Source organism: Amblyomma americanum, chromosome 11 (genome assembly GCF_052857255.1).
Source record: "Amblyomma americanum isolate KBUSLIRL-KWMA chromosome 11, ASM5285725v1, whole genome shotgun sequence".
NCBI lineage: Eukaryota > Metazoa > Arthropoda > Arachnida > Ixodida > Ixodidae > Amblyomma > Amblyomma americanum.
The window spans coordinates 56,477,666-56,496,571 of NC_135507.1; the positions used below are offsets into that span (position 1 = coordinate 56,477,666).

The 18,906-nt window shown below is 45.2% G+C and overlaps 1 long non-coding RNA gene across 1 annotated transcript in view; it reads right to left on the bottom strand.

Moving 5' to 3' along the window:
• LOC144111508 (uncharacterized) overlaps positions 1-16,977 on the bottom strand; it is a 653,424-nt gene extending 636,447 nt beyond the window's left edge. Inside the window, exon 1 of the long non-coding RNA XR_013310070.1 lies at positions 16,868-16,977. This is a non-coding gene — a long non-coding RNA (uncharacterized LOC144111508). The remainder of the gene's footprint in view (positions 1-16,867) is intronic.
• Between the last annotated feature and the right edge of the window lie 1,929 nt (positions 16,978-18,906).

Sequence of the window (18,906 nt, forward strand, 5' to 3'; positions counted from 1 at the left end):
TTGGTGGAACGGCTCAACAGAACTCTGGCCGACATGCTTTCCATGTACGTGGATATAGAGCATAAAACCTGGGACCAGATTCTGCCATACGCTACATTCGCTTACAATACGGCACTGCAGGAGACAACGCGGCTCACTCCCTTCCAGCTTGTCTTCGGCCGTCGAGTTAGTACTACGCTGGATGCTATGCTGCCTGTTGACCCCCACTGCGAGAGTGACCCTGACCTCGACATCGCCACTTTTGTGCAGCGCGCGGAAGAAGCGCGGCAACTGGCAAGGCAGCGCATACACCGTCAACAGCAACTAGACGCTGGCCGCTACAACCAGGGACGGCGCTTCGTTGCCTACGAGCCAGGCGACTATGTGTGGATTTGGACGCCCGTTCGTCACCGCGGGCTGTCTGAAAAATTACTCCGTCGATACTTCGGCCCATACCGTGTCCTCCGCCGCATTAGCGACGTCACCTACGAAGTTCAACCCGCCACCCAAGCCAGCTGATCCCACAGACGCACGCTTACCGACGTTGGGCACGTCGTTCGTATGAAGCCCTACCACGACCGACCACCCGATTGAACTTGAGGCTGACCGCTGTGCCCTGTTCTATGTTGTGATCCTCGTGCCTCACACTAGCACGCTCGCTTTCTGCTCGTCACTCTAGCGCACGATGGCCGCATCGGGGCGATGCTGCAGGGGAGGGAGCAATGACACAGGTGATAGAAGAGGAGGACGAAGGGAACTCAGGCGATAGAAGCAGAAGACGATGAAAATCTTCTTCCTGCTCGTGCTCGCTCTACCGGCTGTGTAGATCCTTGGTCCCCGAGTGTTTTTGGTGTACTATTCGTTACAATATATATATATATATATATATATATATATATATATATATATATATATATATATATATATATATATATATATATATATCCTGGACCAAAAGATTTTTGTCAGGCTACTAGTAAAGACCAGAAAAAAACAACCGCCTCTGATACCCACACATACCTATTCTTTTACAGGTGACATGTTTGATATCCGGTGTCAATGGCTGATAGACTGCACCAGCATGTCGATGATGCCATTAACCTCAGGTTGAGGTAGCGTTGGCTGAACGACAGATGAAAACAGGTGCAATAGCAGCGTGATAATACCGGTGTGCTTGCTGCACTGTCCTTCACTGCAGGCGTATATGAAAAAAGGCTGAATTAGATGCTTTCGTAAACATAAAGAAGCAACATCGCATTACAGCCTCTAGCGGATCAGTACAATGTATTCAGGAGTGCCGGCTAATGAGCCATTACCTTTGCATCCATTAGTTTGCATAAAAAGGTTCACAAATTCACAAAGTAAATTATAGTTTCCTTAGAGTTATGATTCGCGAATCACGTTATACTTTTATCGCTTCAGACTGAAAATGGGTGAATGACATTCAGCATATTGCACGTAAATCAAATAAAACTACAACAAACCTTCCACTGTGCCATTACCTCAGCTGCAGTGCAATATAATCTGTCGGCTGTATTAAAACCTGGTTTCGTTGACCAAATTTGTTAAGGAACGTATCAATTGATGCAACTTTGACGATGAACGGGCAATGTTTCATATCGAGTAAACGCTTAGGCAGCAGAATCAAATGACGCATGTAGCTACAAGCACTTTTCGTTATAATGGTGTACTTTTTATGGGCTGCTCCTGTTCAGTCCGAACAACACATAAAGCGGCACCCCATAGTTCTCGGCGTGCAACCAAATTCTATAACGTACCTTTTTCGCAACCGCGTTGGTGCAAAGAGCGCAAGAGAGCAATCTAAAAGCCGCATAGCTGGCACGCAAGCGCGTCAGAACACCTCCTCTCAGCAAGCGATCCTGTCGTGCTCGCAATTTGCACCTCACCGCGAACAAGACGTAAAGAGCAAGCCTCAATGCATTCGCAGCCCTCATGCGTCCCCACGACCCAACACAGAAGTAATTTTACAGTTCTCTACTTACATTCGTCAGCAATGGCGGTAAGCCGTTTCTTCGGTCGGGCGTCGGGCGCTGGGGGCTCAGGCGTAGTGTTGAATGCGGTACGTCAGAGCCGTTTTTGAGAACTCCATGCGTGTAAGAACGTCTTACGCCGCGCAGGGGCCATCTGTAAGCTTCCGAGTTCAGTCACATTACCACAACACTAACGAGGCCGCACATTCAACAAAAACAAGCTGAAGAAAGCCACCACAGCTACTACCGCCAGAACTCGACACAAAGACTGCGTTTCAGCGTACTAAAAGAGATAGTTTAGCACACGGCCGATAGTAAGCATGGGGCGCTCAACCCCGCAACCGGCGAATGAAAGGGCGGTGCTAAAGTCGAGTAATGTTAAACGCTTTAAAACAAAACTGGTAACGTTATATTTTCCGCATACTTGCTGCAATAAAGTACAAGGTATTTTAGTTTAATTACGAAAGCAGTTGATCGATAGTGATTTAGGCAAACAAATATGACTACTCGCAATCAGCTGTTCCTGGCGGTACGGCGAACGAAAGCTTTGGAAAGCGGGGCGCGAGGTAGCTCCAGGCGACGGAGCTGGGCTCAAGCGGAGAGCTGCGTCACTCAACGGCGGCACTATCTATCTGATTCTAAGGCTCTAGCTATTCCGCCGTAACTGCGTCGCAGAATCAGGAATGATGATGTTGGCCAGCTTCACTGGTTTCGGTTCTTGATTTTCGCATATTGTGTGGCTTGCTGTGCTCTGCACAGCTTGAAAATGAAAATTCGCTTTGAGGAAAGCAAATGGCGCACTGGCAGTGTTACATATCCCGATGTTCACACAAACCGCGCCGTAAGGAAGGGAAAAAAGAGGGAGCCAAAAAAGAAAGGAAGGAAGAAGTGTCGTAGCGGAGGGCCCGGAATAATTTCGACCATCTGGAGATCTTTAATGTGCACTGCGATCTCACAGCACACGGGCGCATTTTGTGTTTCGCCTCCTTCGAAAGGCGACCGCCACGATCTTACTCTTGCCATTTTGTGTATGTGAGTGTACCCTGAGAACGCAAGCGTCCGCGCGCCGCCGTAGAGCGACATGCGAAACTTCGTGCAAGCCCGCGCTGCCGCATCACCTGTTTTGTGCGCGTGTCCATCGCGCCATTGAGCACCTTGCCCGCTCTGTGCTCGAGCGAGGCCCGCTGGCAGTTTCACTACCGTAGTATTTTATGCGGTACCTTGATTAAATTTTTGCCTCTGCCTTTCGTGGTCCTCGACTCTGCATCACGTCCGCCCCACAATATACAGTATTTCTCGCTATTCGAAGGACTGTAATCTTGAATCAAGGGAAAGGAAAGCATTATTTTTGTAACACTGCTTACCACGTTGGAAGTGCGGGCAAACAAAACGCGTGCACACACACACACACACACACACACACGCACGCACGCACGCACGCACACACACACACACACACACACACACACACACACACACACACACACACACACGCACGCACGCACGCGCACACGCACACACACACACACGCACGTACACACACACGCACACACACACACACACGTACACACACACACACACACACATGCACACACACACACACACACACACACAAAAATAAAGCTGTGTCAACAAGCATACAGGATAACAAGAAAAAATGTGAATAGAATAATTTCATGAATGAAACGCTGCATATTCTGCTATTCCCGTTGCTTCGCATCCTAGCCTTGAATCCCTTACGCGCGGGAGTTTGTGCTCGACCTTATCTAATTTCTCATAAACATGTTCTTTTTTTTCTTTCGTAACTGAATTTTTTTCTGAACAATGTCAAGATATAGTTATTTTCCCCAGGGAGAGAAAAAAATGATTGCGCATAAATTTTTGTTCATAATTTAGAACCAATTCGCCAGTGTAACGGTTTTATTTAAGAATGTATTGGCTTCTTTCCTAAGCATTACAGAAACAATGCTTCCCGTTACGACTCGTTCTATGGGAACTGGGGTTTTCCAGGGAAACATATTAATACGTTTAAAAAATCTTCTCACCATTGTTATTTACAAGAGCCCACTGAGGAATTTTTTTATCGTCGTGATTTTTATTTCAGGTGATGTCTCATTTTCTAGGAGGAGGGATAGACATTTTATTGAAATAGCAAAACCGACGTTCTTGCAGGTGAAGCCCCTACTCCAGGGCCCCACGGGTTCTAGCGGCTCGCTCGGCTTGGTCCAAGGTTTCTTGCTGGCTTCCCAGGTCCTGCCGGGCGAGTCGCGCCTCCCACGACCATTCAAGTTCGTTGCTTGTGACGAGTGGTGACTTTCCCTCTACTGGATTTGTTCACGACGCCAAGTGATATGTTTGAGGGTTGGTGTGTCGCAGCATCAAGAACAGCAGTCATCGTATTGGGACGGGTGTATCTTGCAGAGTGTGTGTATGTTGGGATACGTGTTGGTTTGTAGGCGCCTCCAGTCCCTGGATTGCCAGCGTGTGAGTTAAGCGCCCGGAGCACCGGTCATGTTCGTTCCTACTGCCACTTCACTGGACGTGCCTGACTGAAATAAACATTCAAACGTCCACGCAGTCTGGCCTTTACTCGAACCTCCAGCTGCTCTTGCTCCCTTTGCGAATGCATAGTCGGCGGCAGCGCTTCTCACGAGTTCTATGTGATCGTGTGTTCATACGACCTGAGGTGTGTGCGCACGGCATCAAGCATAATTGGTAGTCGGGTGCTGCCAGCCCCCACCGCCTCAAGTTACGAGTCTCTCACCATAGCTTAATCTTGCATTCGGCTGTGCGCTGCCCGATAGCGTCTGCGCAGCTGACATTCTTAGTGGGGAGTCACTACTTAACGAGGTGAAAGCCTACCAAGAATCTTGTGTGAAGCCTCGGAGTAACTCGGGTGTGCTCGATCAGGTTAGTTCGTAGGAGCGTCGAGCCAGGTATAGCCAATGGGAAGAGGACGTCGCGCCAGCTGCTGCCGAGCGAAGAGTGTGTGATAATGAAGAGCGATCGATAACCGCGTTTGTGTGTATATGCATATGCCAGTGAGGAGAGGTGAATAATTAGCAGATGCTTTCAGACGTCTACTTGGTTTAAACATTGCAACTCAACATTTTTTTCTCGAGTTAATCTGATTCATTGCATTACGGGAAAATAAAAATACAGCTAACACTGCATTTTTCCTGGCCACATCTTCGTACCGTGTTTGCGTTAAAGGAGATGCTACTAGAAATGCAGAAGACGCACTGCGCCGGTGCTTTAGCTGTGCTCAAAACGGGTCCTCCTCACATTCTAGATTATGAGACCGGAGCTCTTACAGCTTTTTCGATATTCGAGGCTCCTCAGTCGCTTTGAAACGCAAAAGGCGCCCGTGTGCTGTGTGATTTCAGTGCACGTTAAAGAGCCCCAGGTGGTCGAAATTACTCCGGAGACCTCCACCACGGCATCTCTTTCTTCTTTCACTCCCTCCTTTATCCCTTCCCTTACAGCGGGTTCGGGTGTTCGGGTGTCAGTATATTTCTACTGACAACAGCACATAGAAAGCAGTAAGAAAATTGTACCAACTTTCTATCAACAAACGCTATAGAATATGCTCGTCTAAAAGATTATGATTGCTAACCTTTATTTTGTGTTTGAGGTTGCTTTAATAGCCTTTAATTGTTCGGCTATAGTACTTGATTATTTTAGGCTTTTATTCACATGACCAAACGTGTTTTTCTGATTTCTAGTATATTTTTACTCATAACAGTGCATAGAAAGCAGTAAGAAAAATCTATTAAAATAGAATGTCCTCTGTTTTGAAAACACGTTTCTATACCCTGATTTGATTCCGAATTAATTTGCTCGAATAACACTGGACGCTTTTCGATATTGAAAAATTGTTAACTAGCTCCGACAGATTTCACTATGCACTCAAGTAAGATGTCACGGTTATGCGAACAATAGTATTAATGACCTGAAGCCCCATGCCGTTCATTTATTTCTCTCGATGTGTCGAACTGCACTAATATCTTCTAGTAACTTTCTGCTGACAGGAGTATATGCAGAGAAGTAACCTTCTATTACCATTTTTATTAACAAAGGTGCATAGAGTGTAAAAATTATTTTCTATTGCTATTTACTCACAAGGGTACATACAAAGAAGTAACTTTCTACCAACTATCTATCAACAATTGTTCATAGAATGTAAAAATAACTACAAGGTTACACAATCTAAAGAAAGTGGATAGCCAATCTTGTAAGGGTTGTGATCGCAAGTGAGTGAGTTCATGAGTTTGAGTGAGCCTCTATAGGTTGACCAAACTTCAGTGAGTAATCCTGAGTGCAGTACTCAAGATTTTGCTGAGGCGCACCGGTCAGTCCTGCTAGACCGAGAGCGACACCAACACGACCAACGCGTATCATATCAGAGCGACAGCTAGGTTTTTCAGCCCAACGAAAGCAAAAACCTGACCATCAGTTCCTACGCCAATCCTCGGAAGGTCGCCGCGCTCAGAGAAACCATTGCTATAAGGTGCTGCGCGACTTCGGTAATTATAGGGAGCGAATTCTCAAGTTTTGTTTTGACAGCAGTGATTTGAGGTTGACCATTTATTAGAGATGCGCATACGAGTGGGAAGAGCCGGTGTGACCCATACTGCCGAGCGCTAAATACTTTGTGTGGCCGACAGCAATCGTCGGTGTCGCTTGTAGATAACAAATTTGGCCGCCTAAATTAATGCGAACGGTCACTGAACATATCTCTATATAAGTTTATTCAAAATCAAGTATTGGTCCTACACGATGCCAAAAACCCGGCAATCAATTGTTCCCAAGCGGGGGATCGCATCGGCTCTCCCTACTGCGCTCGTACTACGGAAACAAGCTAGAGTACAATCAGTGAAATTAAAATTATTTCACGTATATAGAGCAGCACAGATTGAGTTTTATGTCCTGTAAACGTTCTGTTTGTGCACGTTTGTATGCAGCACAGAGTGCATCTTCATCGTCGGCATATTCTTAAAGAAATTTCTCGTCCATTAAATACTGAATGGCCTGCTGTTATCTTAGGCCACCAATTTAGCGAGTATTAGCGAGTATACGAGTTATTTGCTGAAAAGAATCAGAGCAAAGCAAGCAGAAGGTATCGAAATCAACAGAAACATAGCCGTAGCAGATGCGCAGCTCGCTGTGAGTGGGGCAAAGCGATGGCGACGGCTGTAGCTCCGTGCGGACTCTTGCTTAGAAGGCGCAGCGAAGTATCAAATGTCACATCCTACCTGAACGGAGCGTCACTGACGCACATTGCGTGGCAGCGCAAGTTCAGCAGCCGAGTCGAATGACATTCGGTTGACAGCATTTGAAACGCCCGCGTAGGATATGAATGAAGTGCATAGTTAGCGCCCCAAACATTGTTTTGTTAATTCTGGTGCGATTACGGACAGAACGGATCGAAAAAAATAAAAAATTTCATTAATATACCAGGTTCCTTTTCTGTAGCACATGACACACTCTTCGGACTGCGCTGGCCCCTGCAATGCTATTTCAGCTAAAAATGATACGCCAATTTAAATCTATGCTAGCTTTTTGCACCTACGTGCAGATAACTAAATAAAACTAAAAAGATACGATATATACTTGCGACCACATCCTGGATGAGAAACGAGTTTGAAAATCCCGCGCTTTTTGACGATCCATGGTAACCAATCGCGTGTTTGCACCTAAAATTTTCCCGCCTTTATTCACTAATTTTGTGGTGCGCATATCTGCCACGCAAAGAAAAACCTGCGGGCGTTTCATTTTTCCGCAAACAATATCTTCCGTGGGCCTCACTTGTGTCCTTGCCTTCTGCGCGCTTGTTTGGCAGGCAGGCGAGACGAGGAGGCGCCCGTGTTCTCGCCGAGCACGCGTAGTGACCTTCAGTGAATGCTCCAGTTTTTCTCGGGCAATTTCGCTGTCAGTCGCTGCCTGGCTCTCGCCGTGTACTCTGTGTATTCGCCTGCGGACACTTCTGAGGAAAATATAATTTCGGTTTTGTAGATAGGAATTCAGTTGTGTTTCCAATCACATCACGCAGACGTGATGTCGGCTACATCTACACAGCATGCACGAACCGATGCTGAAGCGGCTTTGGTACGCACTCTACATTTCAAAAGAAAAGCATTCGCTCCTAATGCCACGTAGGATTTCTTTGCAAGCGCATTAAGACGCTCCAAACTAATTGGGGAGAATCCTAGCCTTGGGGTCACCAGCCTTTAATGGCAGCAAAAGCAGTCCGTTCACTCGAGATTTTGCAGGGTCCGTGGCGATTAATTTTTGCTGACCTTTTCAATAGCAGTACAAGCCCGCAACAAGACTCCCAAAAGTGTTTCATTCATGCTGGTAAAAAAGTGCATCACTCACGTTGTGTGCAAAAAACCACAGACGAAGCACACCGGTGTCCCCGCTGATGACCGGATTGCCGCCCTTCCGGACGATTATAGATTTTTATGGCGCAAGGGCATCTATGGCCAAAGAGCGCCAAGGCACAATGTGATTTCGTCTTCTCAAGGTGGGGTCAAAGACCCATTTTATAAGCATTTCATCACAGATAAGCCGAGCACCAGGCCAGGAGAAAGCTTGTACTCATTGTTTCACCGGTCGGTACCCGGCGGTACTGGGAATCGAATCCCGCACCTCCTGCATGCCAGGCGGATGCTCAACCAGCCGCCCTTGCTGCTTTTGGCGCCATTGCAAGAATGCAGGGCCGCAGCGAAAGTACTGACTGCAGAATGTATATTCTTCTCATCTCATGAGCTAATATTGCGCTGAATAACTATTCTGACGCTTAAAATATGCGGCGTGGTTAGCAAATGGATGCAGGCGTTTTGAAAATAACTTTTTTTTGTAACAGAGAAGTCCACGTGACCAGTTCTGTCATTTGACGGGTATTGGATCCTAAAATGGCACATTTGTTTCTCTCTTGAACGTGTTTCTGTCATGGTCTCATAACAGACAATTTCTATAGAACATAAAATGTTCTGAAAAATGCCTGTAATTGCACACACATTTCTTACAGTGTAATTTCAATCTCATTCATGAAGCGCGAGAGGTATAGGGTGCCGTTCATGCCCAGTTGTCAGACGGAAAATGTGGCTACAGGTCTCCGTTGTTCGTAACACAACAGACGGAGGCTGCCGTGCCACATCAATTACTAGAGCTCTGGAAGTTGCTTGGGGAACTCCCAAGCGCATGCGGAGGCCCCTAGCTAAGAGTCTTTGAAGGCGTTATGCCATGTCTATGAGTGTGGCCTCAGACACTCTCAAGCTGCTACTTGCACCTTTTCGTCGGACAATGGCAATAAAGTCTTTCATCTTAATATTATTTTATATCTTGAAGAATCGGCAGAGGAGATGCAATTTTTAAAGAGATTTAACTCTTACTCATCACGTTTCGAGATTGCGTGTGGTCTGCTATCGCCCTGAGATCACAGCGCCATGTGTGGCAGCTACTAGAAAACAGCACATCTCGCATTGATACTTCTAGCTCCATCTACAATAGCATTGTAGAAACCACCACCTGCCGCGTGCCAATGATGCCGTCACGGTCCAGTGGGGTGGATACAGGTGAAACTATGTGAGCTTGACGACAGTGGAGGAAATGGCGACATAGTTTCGGTTCCATGAATTCAATATGGCGGCCAATGCAATTTATTTTCTAGTATATTTCTATTGACAGCAGTGAGAAAGCAGTAATAAAATTGCGCCAACTTCCTATCGACTAATAATAATAGAATACGCTCGGCTAAGAGACTGCGACTGCTGAAAATTTGTTTCGTTTCCAAGGTTGCCTTAGTTGCTTTGACGTAGGGGAGAAAATGGCGACACAGTTTCGGTTCCATGAATTCAATATGGCGGCCAATGCAATTTATTTTCTAGTATATTTCTATTGACAGCAGTGAGAAAGCAGTAAGAAAATTGCGCCAACTTCCTATCGACTAATAATAATAGAATACGCTCGGCTAAGAGACTGCGACTGCTGAAAATTTGTTTCGTTTCCAAGGTTGCCTTAGTTGCTTTGACGTAGGGGAGAAAATGGCGACATAGTTTCGGTTCCTTGAATTCAATATGGCGGCCAATGCAATTTATTTTCTAGTATATTTCTATTGACAGCAGTGAGAAAGCAGTAAGAAAATTGCGCCAACTTCCTATCGACTAATAATAATAGAATACGCTCGGCTAAGAGACTGCGACTGCTGAAAATTTGTTTCGTTTCCAAGGTTGCCTTAGTTGCTTTGACGTAGGGGAGAAAATGGCAACACAGTTTCGGTTTCTTGAATTCAATAGGGCGGCCATTAAAATTGATTATCGGCATTATGACAACGGCTATTCATAAAAAGTTTGCCCAATAGAGGACCTAGGAAGTTGCAACAGTAGAGGTTCCACCAAAAGCAAAGCCTTCACTTCCCGGAGGTTCTTTGCTTGTGGTATGACTGTGCGCTTAGTGAAAACTAATATGTTTTGAATAGACGGAAGGATATTTATATCGTATATTAAACATATTTTGCATCCATAAATGAACTAAAAGTATGCATCGAATTGATTCCTGAAGTGTTATGCTTGGTATTCGAAATATGTTCTGAAAATTTGAAAAAAATATACGTGACTTAAAGTATGCATTGAGCACGTTTCAAATACGTGAACAAAATGTGTACGCAATTTTAGCATCTTGCAGTGTATTAAAAGAGTGCTTTCGTAAACATGAAATAAATTCTTCTGAAGTATACTTGAAGTTTAACAAACGGGCAGTCACTCCAAACATATTTGAAGCACACTTTTAACTGTCCTTGAACAATATAGCACTCAAAATTGTGTTTTGGGAAATGGCATTTCCATATTGGCAATGTATTTAAGGTGTACTTTCATAAATATGACATTAATTCGTCCAAAACGTACACTTCAATTCTAACAAATGAGCTGTCCGCGTAAACGTACTTGCAGCACATTTCAAGCTGCCGTTGAACAATCCAGTGCTAGAAATTGCGTTTCGGGATATCACCTTTGATTGTTGGCAATGTATTTAAAGTGTACTTTCGTAAATGCGAAATTAATTCGTCTAAAGTACACTTCGATTTTAATAAGTGAGCAGATCGCTTAAGTATATTTTCAGCACACTTCAAGCTGCCGTAGAACAACTTAGGGTTCGAAATCGCGTTTCGGGGAACAGTGAAAACGCGCGCTTTTCTGCCGTCCTTTCATTTATGATAACTTCAAGCAGGAAGGCAATCACCACTTATATAAATTACGTGTGGACAGCGTGACAGCATTATACCGGCAAGGGCGGGCCCGTAAAAGCCAGCGAAAAGGGCCCCTTGTGGCAAGTCCGACAGGCTCCCCTAGACGCCCTTGTATTTGTTGGTTGACAGCTCTAATCCTCTTCGATGCGGGACGCAAGTTACGACTATAGCAATTCGGTTGAAGATAGGCCCCAGATTCGAACGCGACCGCTTCGATACTTTTGCGACAATTTGGGGCCCACTGCCTTCGCAATAGAAACGCCTCACCGGTCAAGATAATGTGTTGTCTCTCGAGGTCAGAGTAGCTGGTTCTGCAGTAAGTATCTAGGCAGGATGAGCTGCACCACTGAGATGAAGATTTGACTCCAGAAACTGGTGCTGGTTTAGGTACCATTTGCGCTGGCCGAGGGGAAGAACGCTGAAGTGAGGCAATTGAAAGATCCGAAATAGGACCTTACATTTGACCGTTAGAACGCTCCCTAGTAAGCTTCTTCAATGTGAGAGCGGGTGGCACAGCTCAAGAAGTGGAACTAGAATGCTGCACTTGAGTGCTTGAATTTTATCCTGCACCCTTCTGCAGCGCAGGCGCATACGACGCAGATTTTGAAGCTTGGAGTTTGTCATGCTGCATTTGATTCTGGCGCCTTGAATTTACTCCTTCCAGAATTGGTGGAGGTGTTTTTTTTCGAAGCGAGCTGTCGTGAAATATTTCGTGACGCCAGAGGTTTGAAGCAGCTCTCTTTTGCCGACAACCCGAGAAAGAAGCGGCATTATTACCACTACATTTCGCGAACTTTGGTTGCAGGAGCGATTTGCACTAGGTGTTCCCATGGCTCTCCGAACAAATCTTGCATCGGCACGAAGTGTGCCAGTTCTTTGCCATGTGGACAAATCGCTGACCGTTGTAGTAGCAAAGTGCTGGTCTAGAGTGCCTTTGCACAGGACGACTAGTAAAGCCCAAGAACGCCCTCTGGCATTCAGCGGTTTGCTCTGGCCGTGAGAATTTCTGAGTATAGGGTACAGGATTCCACCGCTCCATCCTCTTGACGCCGGTGCATGGTCTCTCGGTTTGTTGATCAATCCGGCATCCCTCAAAAATTCTAAAATTGCCTATTGCTGTACTGGAGAGGAATGCAGCGGATCTTACCGACGTTTCTTGTGAAGGACTGGGCAATGGAAAGATTCACACCTACTCGAGCCACTGCAGATAGCAATAACAGACGCTTAGCTGATGCTTGCGAGGAAGCAGACTGAGAAGCTGCCATCTCTATTTATCCTAAATAAATTAACTTCCTCCTTTGAGGCGGAAATAATTTCTGACGAAAATCTGGGCACATTTGCCAAACGTTTCGGCCCTCTTGTGTCGGACGGAACATTACAGGAAACCCTTCCGATCGCTTTTTCATGTAGGAGACAATTATAAACGGGGCTTCATTACATTCAACATAATGCAGCTCGCTCTGCACGGCCTGTAAGGTGCCCTCACTTTAATTGGCACTTTCCTAGAGGCGAGGTTTTTTGTTTGCCACTTCCTATTGAACCTCTGCTAGAGGATGCGTTGTCATAGTTCCAGCCTCTCAAGCACCACCAGTAATAGTGGCTTGAGGATTTTGTTCAACACGTGCTGGCCAGCCGGCAATTGACTGCATTCAGAAGTGGCATTCATTATGCCTAGGATACTTCTGGAAACATGAGGCCGGGGAGAATGGGAGGTTGGAAGGCTGGGGGTTGGTCTCCAACCACCACGGTGTCTGCGGAGGCGCGAAATCAAAAAGAACGCACTCCGTACCTTGCACTCTACCTACCCGAATCCTGCTGGAACTCTTGCTGGTCATATGAGGACCAGTGGGCTCTCAAAACAGCGATCGCAAACAAAATGCAAAAAAACATGATTAAGTGAAACGGGGCAGCGACCCAACAGGAACACCTCTTCTTCTCCGCATGACTATGGTATTATTAAGGTATTTACTACGGTAATCGCAAATAGAACCCGGACAAAAGTAAAATTCAATCAAACAAAACATAAGGCAGGCTTTCGTAAACGATACTCAACAATTCAGCACATTCACACTATCAATCTGGTGATAGAAAGTTGTGCAGAACACACCCAACCCCTATATATAGCTTCATTGACTGCGAGAAAGCACTCTACTTATTGAAAATTTCAGCAGTCACACAGGCATTGAGAAATCAGGGCGTAAAAAAGTCTCATGTGATACTACTGGAAGATATCTACAACGACTGCGCAGCTACAACAGTCCACCATAAAGCAAAATAATTGCTGATGGCCTAGCTTTGTTAGGCCAGGATATACGTAGCGAAAGCGCGGAGACTTCTGCATCGGAAGAGTGCATTCACTAGATGCGCCTTTGTTCATAGTGAAAGCTTGAGCCGTTGTAGCGGAGTGGTAGCGTCTCCACCTGAAACGCGAAAGGCCTGGTTCGGTTCTGAGCCTCGGCACAGGTATTTTTATACTCCGACGTAACGCGCGTTTATACTCTGAAGTAACGAGCGCGCTGCACAACGACGTCATGTCAGCCAAAGCAAGACCCTCTATACTCCAACAGCGCTTGACAGTCGACGCGTTCGGCGGCTTCAGTGCACTCTGACCGCACTGGCGGGGACTTTGAGCATGTCTCTGTTTCGCGCCGAGAGCGCCAGCCGCCGCCGGCCCGGCCAGACCGGTTCGGCTCCGCGGCGAGGCACGCAGTGTGACGTCATGTGCCTCCTCGGAGCAGAGGCGCGGCTAAATCGCAAGTTCGCGGCAAGTAAAGCTTTAGATTTAAAATTTAGAGGTCACTGCGTCTAACCACATTGTAGGAATGCGAGAGAATTGAATAATTTCTTCTTTCATATTAATTCAGCCTTAATTCATTTTTTGTGATTTTACTATATTTCACATATTAATTCTTATTTACAGTAAATTATTTACTCAGTACCAATTTCGGGTGTTTCAATTTGGTGCCACGCGTTGGCTCCACCCACAATTCTGATTTTTCAAATTTTGCGCCACGTGCCGCCCTAGCTACGCCCACTTTTTGGGCATTTTTGCTCTAATTCACCAACCACACTATCGGCGTAATTTTTGATCATCATTCTCAAATCATCATCTTTAGATTGTAACCACTCGTTTGACGCAAGCTTTTCATAGTACCCACAACGCATTCTGATGCCACTTTTTGATGACATCACCCCGCCAATCATAGCGTAATAATGGTTTGCATTAATAAAATTACAATAAGGAACAGTGCATGAAGGGAGACGAGATCTCGCCAACGCTATTCATCGCCTGCTTACAGGATATGCCTGTATTCCGAGGCCTGTATTGGGAACAGTTAGAGATATGAGAACACCTAAGTAATTTACATTTGGCTAATGACAATGCTTTGCAAATCACTCGGGAGATGAGCTGCAAAGCATGATCATTGAGTTAGACAGGTAGAGCAAAGCAGTGGGCGTAAAAATTAGCGTGCAGAAAACCCAAGTAATGCTCAACAGTCTCGCAAAGGAACAACAGTTCAGATTGGTAGCAAGGTCAGAAATTGGTAATGGAATAAGTGTACTTTGGGCAGGTAGTGACCGCTGATGAGGTTCATAGCGTGAAATAACTAGAACAATAAGATCGGGGTGGACAGCATATGAGTGGTTCTCTCAGATCATGAATATGATCATGGATATATGATCATAAATATCCCTTAACAGAAAAGTGATACATCTCTATCTTGCCCGTACTCACCAAAAGGCCAGAAACATGGAGGAAAACGGAAAGGGCTCAGGTTACGTTAGGAACAACGCAGCGAGCTAGGGACAGAAAAATGGTACAACGTTAACACGACTGAAAGCAGAGAGAGTGGGTGAAGGAACAAAGGTGGTTTAATGACATATTAGTAAAAATGAAGGGGAATAAATGGTGTCGGCAGGGCGTCTATTCTGAAGGCAAGATAACCGCTCGTCCTTCTTTAGGGTAATGGAATGAATTCCAAGAGAAGGCAAGTATAGTAGGGGGCGGCAGAAAGTTAGATGTGCAGCTGAGATTCGAGAAGTTTGCGGAAATACGGTGGCCGCAACAGGAAAAGGACGGGTTAATAGGAGATACATCGGAGAGGCCTTTGCATTGCAGTGGGTGTATTTAGGCTGATGATTATGATGGTGATGAGTGAACCAGTGCGATGGCATAAGGCCACAGAAGAGAGCGCAAGTGAGTGCTCTGTAGTGTCCCTTCCTTCTCTTTCCATCCGCTCTTTTGTCTTTGTGTCAACACGCTCTTTCGTTACTAGCACCCTTACCGCTTGACAGCGAGGCAGACACGCCATCGCTAGGCCATGCAGTCATGTTTCTACGGCTTGGTTAAACCGGGGCTTCATATGCATGTCGTGTGGTCTTTCACATTGTGATTGTTAAACAGGAAACAATGTTCCTGTCAGCTTGGCCAAGAGCAACCGCTTACGAAGCCCATAAACACTCTCGGGTTAATAAACATTCATCAGTTGATGAGTTGAGCCTGATGTAGCATTCGGTGTTGAAGTATTGTACGCATATGACGCCTGACGATTTTATTCTAGCTTCTCCTCCCCTAGATGATATGCGTTTATCAAGGTTAAACTAGTCGTTCCTGCCGTCTTCGTCTTGTGGAACCGCTGTGTTCTTTCGCCAGACTTACGGATGACTAGCCGAAGGACTCTCAGCTCGCACTCCGCTTGCAGCGTCTCGTTTTTCCAATTTTGAGCTAGACTCTTTTAGTCCGTTACTCTTTTCTTCCATATTTTAGCCCCGTAAACGTAGCTGGGCTATTTTGGTTCTGCTCATATCTGCAAAGTATTTTCTCATGCTGTGTTTGAATGTTCTCTCTCCAATCGTGCATCAGTAGACCATATATTGAATTTTTGTCGATAATCAATAACTGTACATACATGTGCTATTTCCCCTCATTTCTACGTTAGTGGCTTGCAACTTATATTAAATATTAGACGGGTAGAACAATGTCTTGCGATATTTTTCTATTTGAGGTGTAATTATTGGTTCTTCGTTTCACTGTGATTCAAGCCGCGGGTTCCTGCACCTGAGGCACTTTCTGTCCATGTGACCAATCGATGGATGTATACGTCAAGCGTACGCTATTTCACTCTAGCAGCTTGTGTTGAAGGCGGTCTTGAAACTTTCCTTTGACGCCTTGCTGTGAACATTGCAGTTCGAGCTGTAACTAATAAGTTGAAAACGTTTCGTTTCCTCGGCAGAGGAAACAAAAGGAATACTGCAGGCCACGCTTGTTATTGGGCTCAGTCAAGTTAGAAGCTGCGTCTTTTGTGTGCCCTTAGTGTCGTTTTGCTCTTACACCATTTTTGCGCCATTTGTATACGTATTGTGCTAGGTAAGTCGATATATTTTTACTTTTTCTTGATATATGCTCTTTCGATTTATTTGTGATGCCATGTTGCGGTGTATACCTAAAACTGCTTAACTATGTATCCCTTGCAGTTTTTGAAATTAAAAACAGCCATTGCCAATGCACTAACTGCCTAATGGCTGCTGAGTGGGAGAAGTTTTTTTATTTTTATGCTCAAATTGAGCGTTCCGTCCGCGTGTCATTGCTGAGCAAATCTCATCGGCTCTATTCAGAGCGTTTTAAGAGCGCTTTTTGAATACTTACGCAATGTCTTTGGGAGCATATTTGCAATCAACTAGGTACACCGTATTACGTCCTTTCTTTAACCTTCCATCTATTAGCATGCTCCTGAAGGTGATTTCGCCTGTTTCAAAGGAGCTCTAGAGACAAAGTGATGTCACATAAGGCAGAGTAAGCAAAGACATTTATGGAGACTGGTAATCTGGCGCAGAAAAACTTCTGATTACAGAACTTTCTCACTCTTTTGAATTGAAACTGTGCTTTTCCATGCACTATAATACGCTGCCTAGTTAGCGACAGGGATATACGTTGCGATGGCTTAGCAGTGTGTTCAAAACGTTTGCGATACTCGAAAACAAAAGTTGACAAAATGCCAAACGGCACATGACGCAAGCGCATGCTACAATTCTTTATTTATAATCCAAGAGCAGTATATATACACATAAACACAGATATTCACGAAACCACAAACGCTACCGTCATTCGTACATGGGACGTTGATATCGACCCCGCATCTGGACCTCTATCATATCAATTTCGTTGTTTTGCCAGCGCAGCTGAGTTTACGCACGTTCTTCTGTGCACTGTTTCACAAAATTTTCCTTTCAGTTTCTTTTATTCTGTTTGCCTGCAGTTTCCTTCCAATGGAAAAATGGCTTGCGACTGTTTTCGCAATGGCTGCAGTACTGCTCTGGATTTCCAGGATGAGTACTTTTTAATATATAGACCATGAACCTGCGCTTCAAATTTCAGATACGATTGACCGACTCGTGGTTATGCATAAGGAAGACCATGGAAGGAAAGCCATTGCAGTCATTCGAAATACTTTCGATGAACTGGGCGCGAATAAAAAAGATATGAAAGAAATGAGACAGGAAGCAACCAAATCCTGTGCCCGGCTGTTTTTGGATAAGGTTTCGGAAAATTTTAGAAAGAAGCATGTAACTCAGATTGTGGCCATACTTTTCCGTTAAGACGTACAAAGAAGGCGACCCTTTCAGGATTATCGTGGAGAACAAGATTATGTGAACAAGTCATGTAGCCAGATACCTGCAAGTGCAACTGCCCATGCTGACTTGTGATGATCCATACATAGCGCAATGATCAGAGGAAGACATCAGCTTATTAAAGAAAAGTCCACCGGCGACGTGTTTCTCTGTGGATGTTGAAGACACGCTCTACTCAAATCCTCAAGACTGCGCGATTTCTGCAGTGTAAGAGTGTATTGACAGCTACAGATCTACGAAGTTGGAGAATGAATGTAGGACGACCGTCAGCGGGTTCCTTGAACTGCTTCCGATGTATTTGAGAACCCTCTATGTGCCGTATGAAGGGAAAGTGTACGCGCAGCCAGGAGGCATACGCATTGACTCATGTCTATCTCCTGCCCTTTCGAACCTGTACATGAAAAATAGAGACCACATCATCAATTCAAAGCTCAATAGCAGAAATATCTTGCCATGCTTACGGTATGAATAAAATTTTTTTATTCTGCTTCAGTGCGAAAAAAGCTGGCGTGGTTGACTCTGAAGTGATCGTCACGGTTTTTAAACAAATGGCTGATGGCCACCTTTTTACCTATAAATTGCCAGAAAAAGCGATAATAAGACTCCTTGAACTAGAAATACAAGAAACCCTCGTGCGACTATGCTGTTGGTGTCATATCAAAGGCTATAAAACAATATTCACAAATGATTCCAGCCAGTCCAACCTTCTCAAAAGAAACGTTGCCCACTCGTGGATGTTGGATAGTTTTATGAACCCCTGCGATAACAAAACGAATGAGAGTATGAGGCTACAGATCAGTCAGTTGGTCGATAGTGATATCATGATCGCGTGAGTGCAAGAGAAACTGCTAAAAACGGAGGTGCTGACAGAAACGGCCAAAAGAGAACAGCTAGTTATACCATATTCACAAAAGTTGCTTTGGTGTTGGGGGGTTTAACGTCCCAAAACAGCTATGAGGGACGCCTTAGTGAAGGGTTCCGGAATTGTCGACCAAATTGGGTTCTATAATGGGCACTGATATCGCACAGTACACGGGATTCTAATATTTCGTCTCC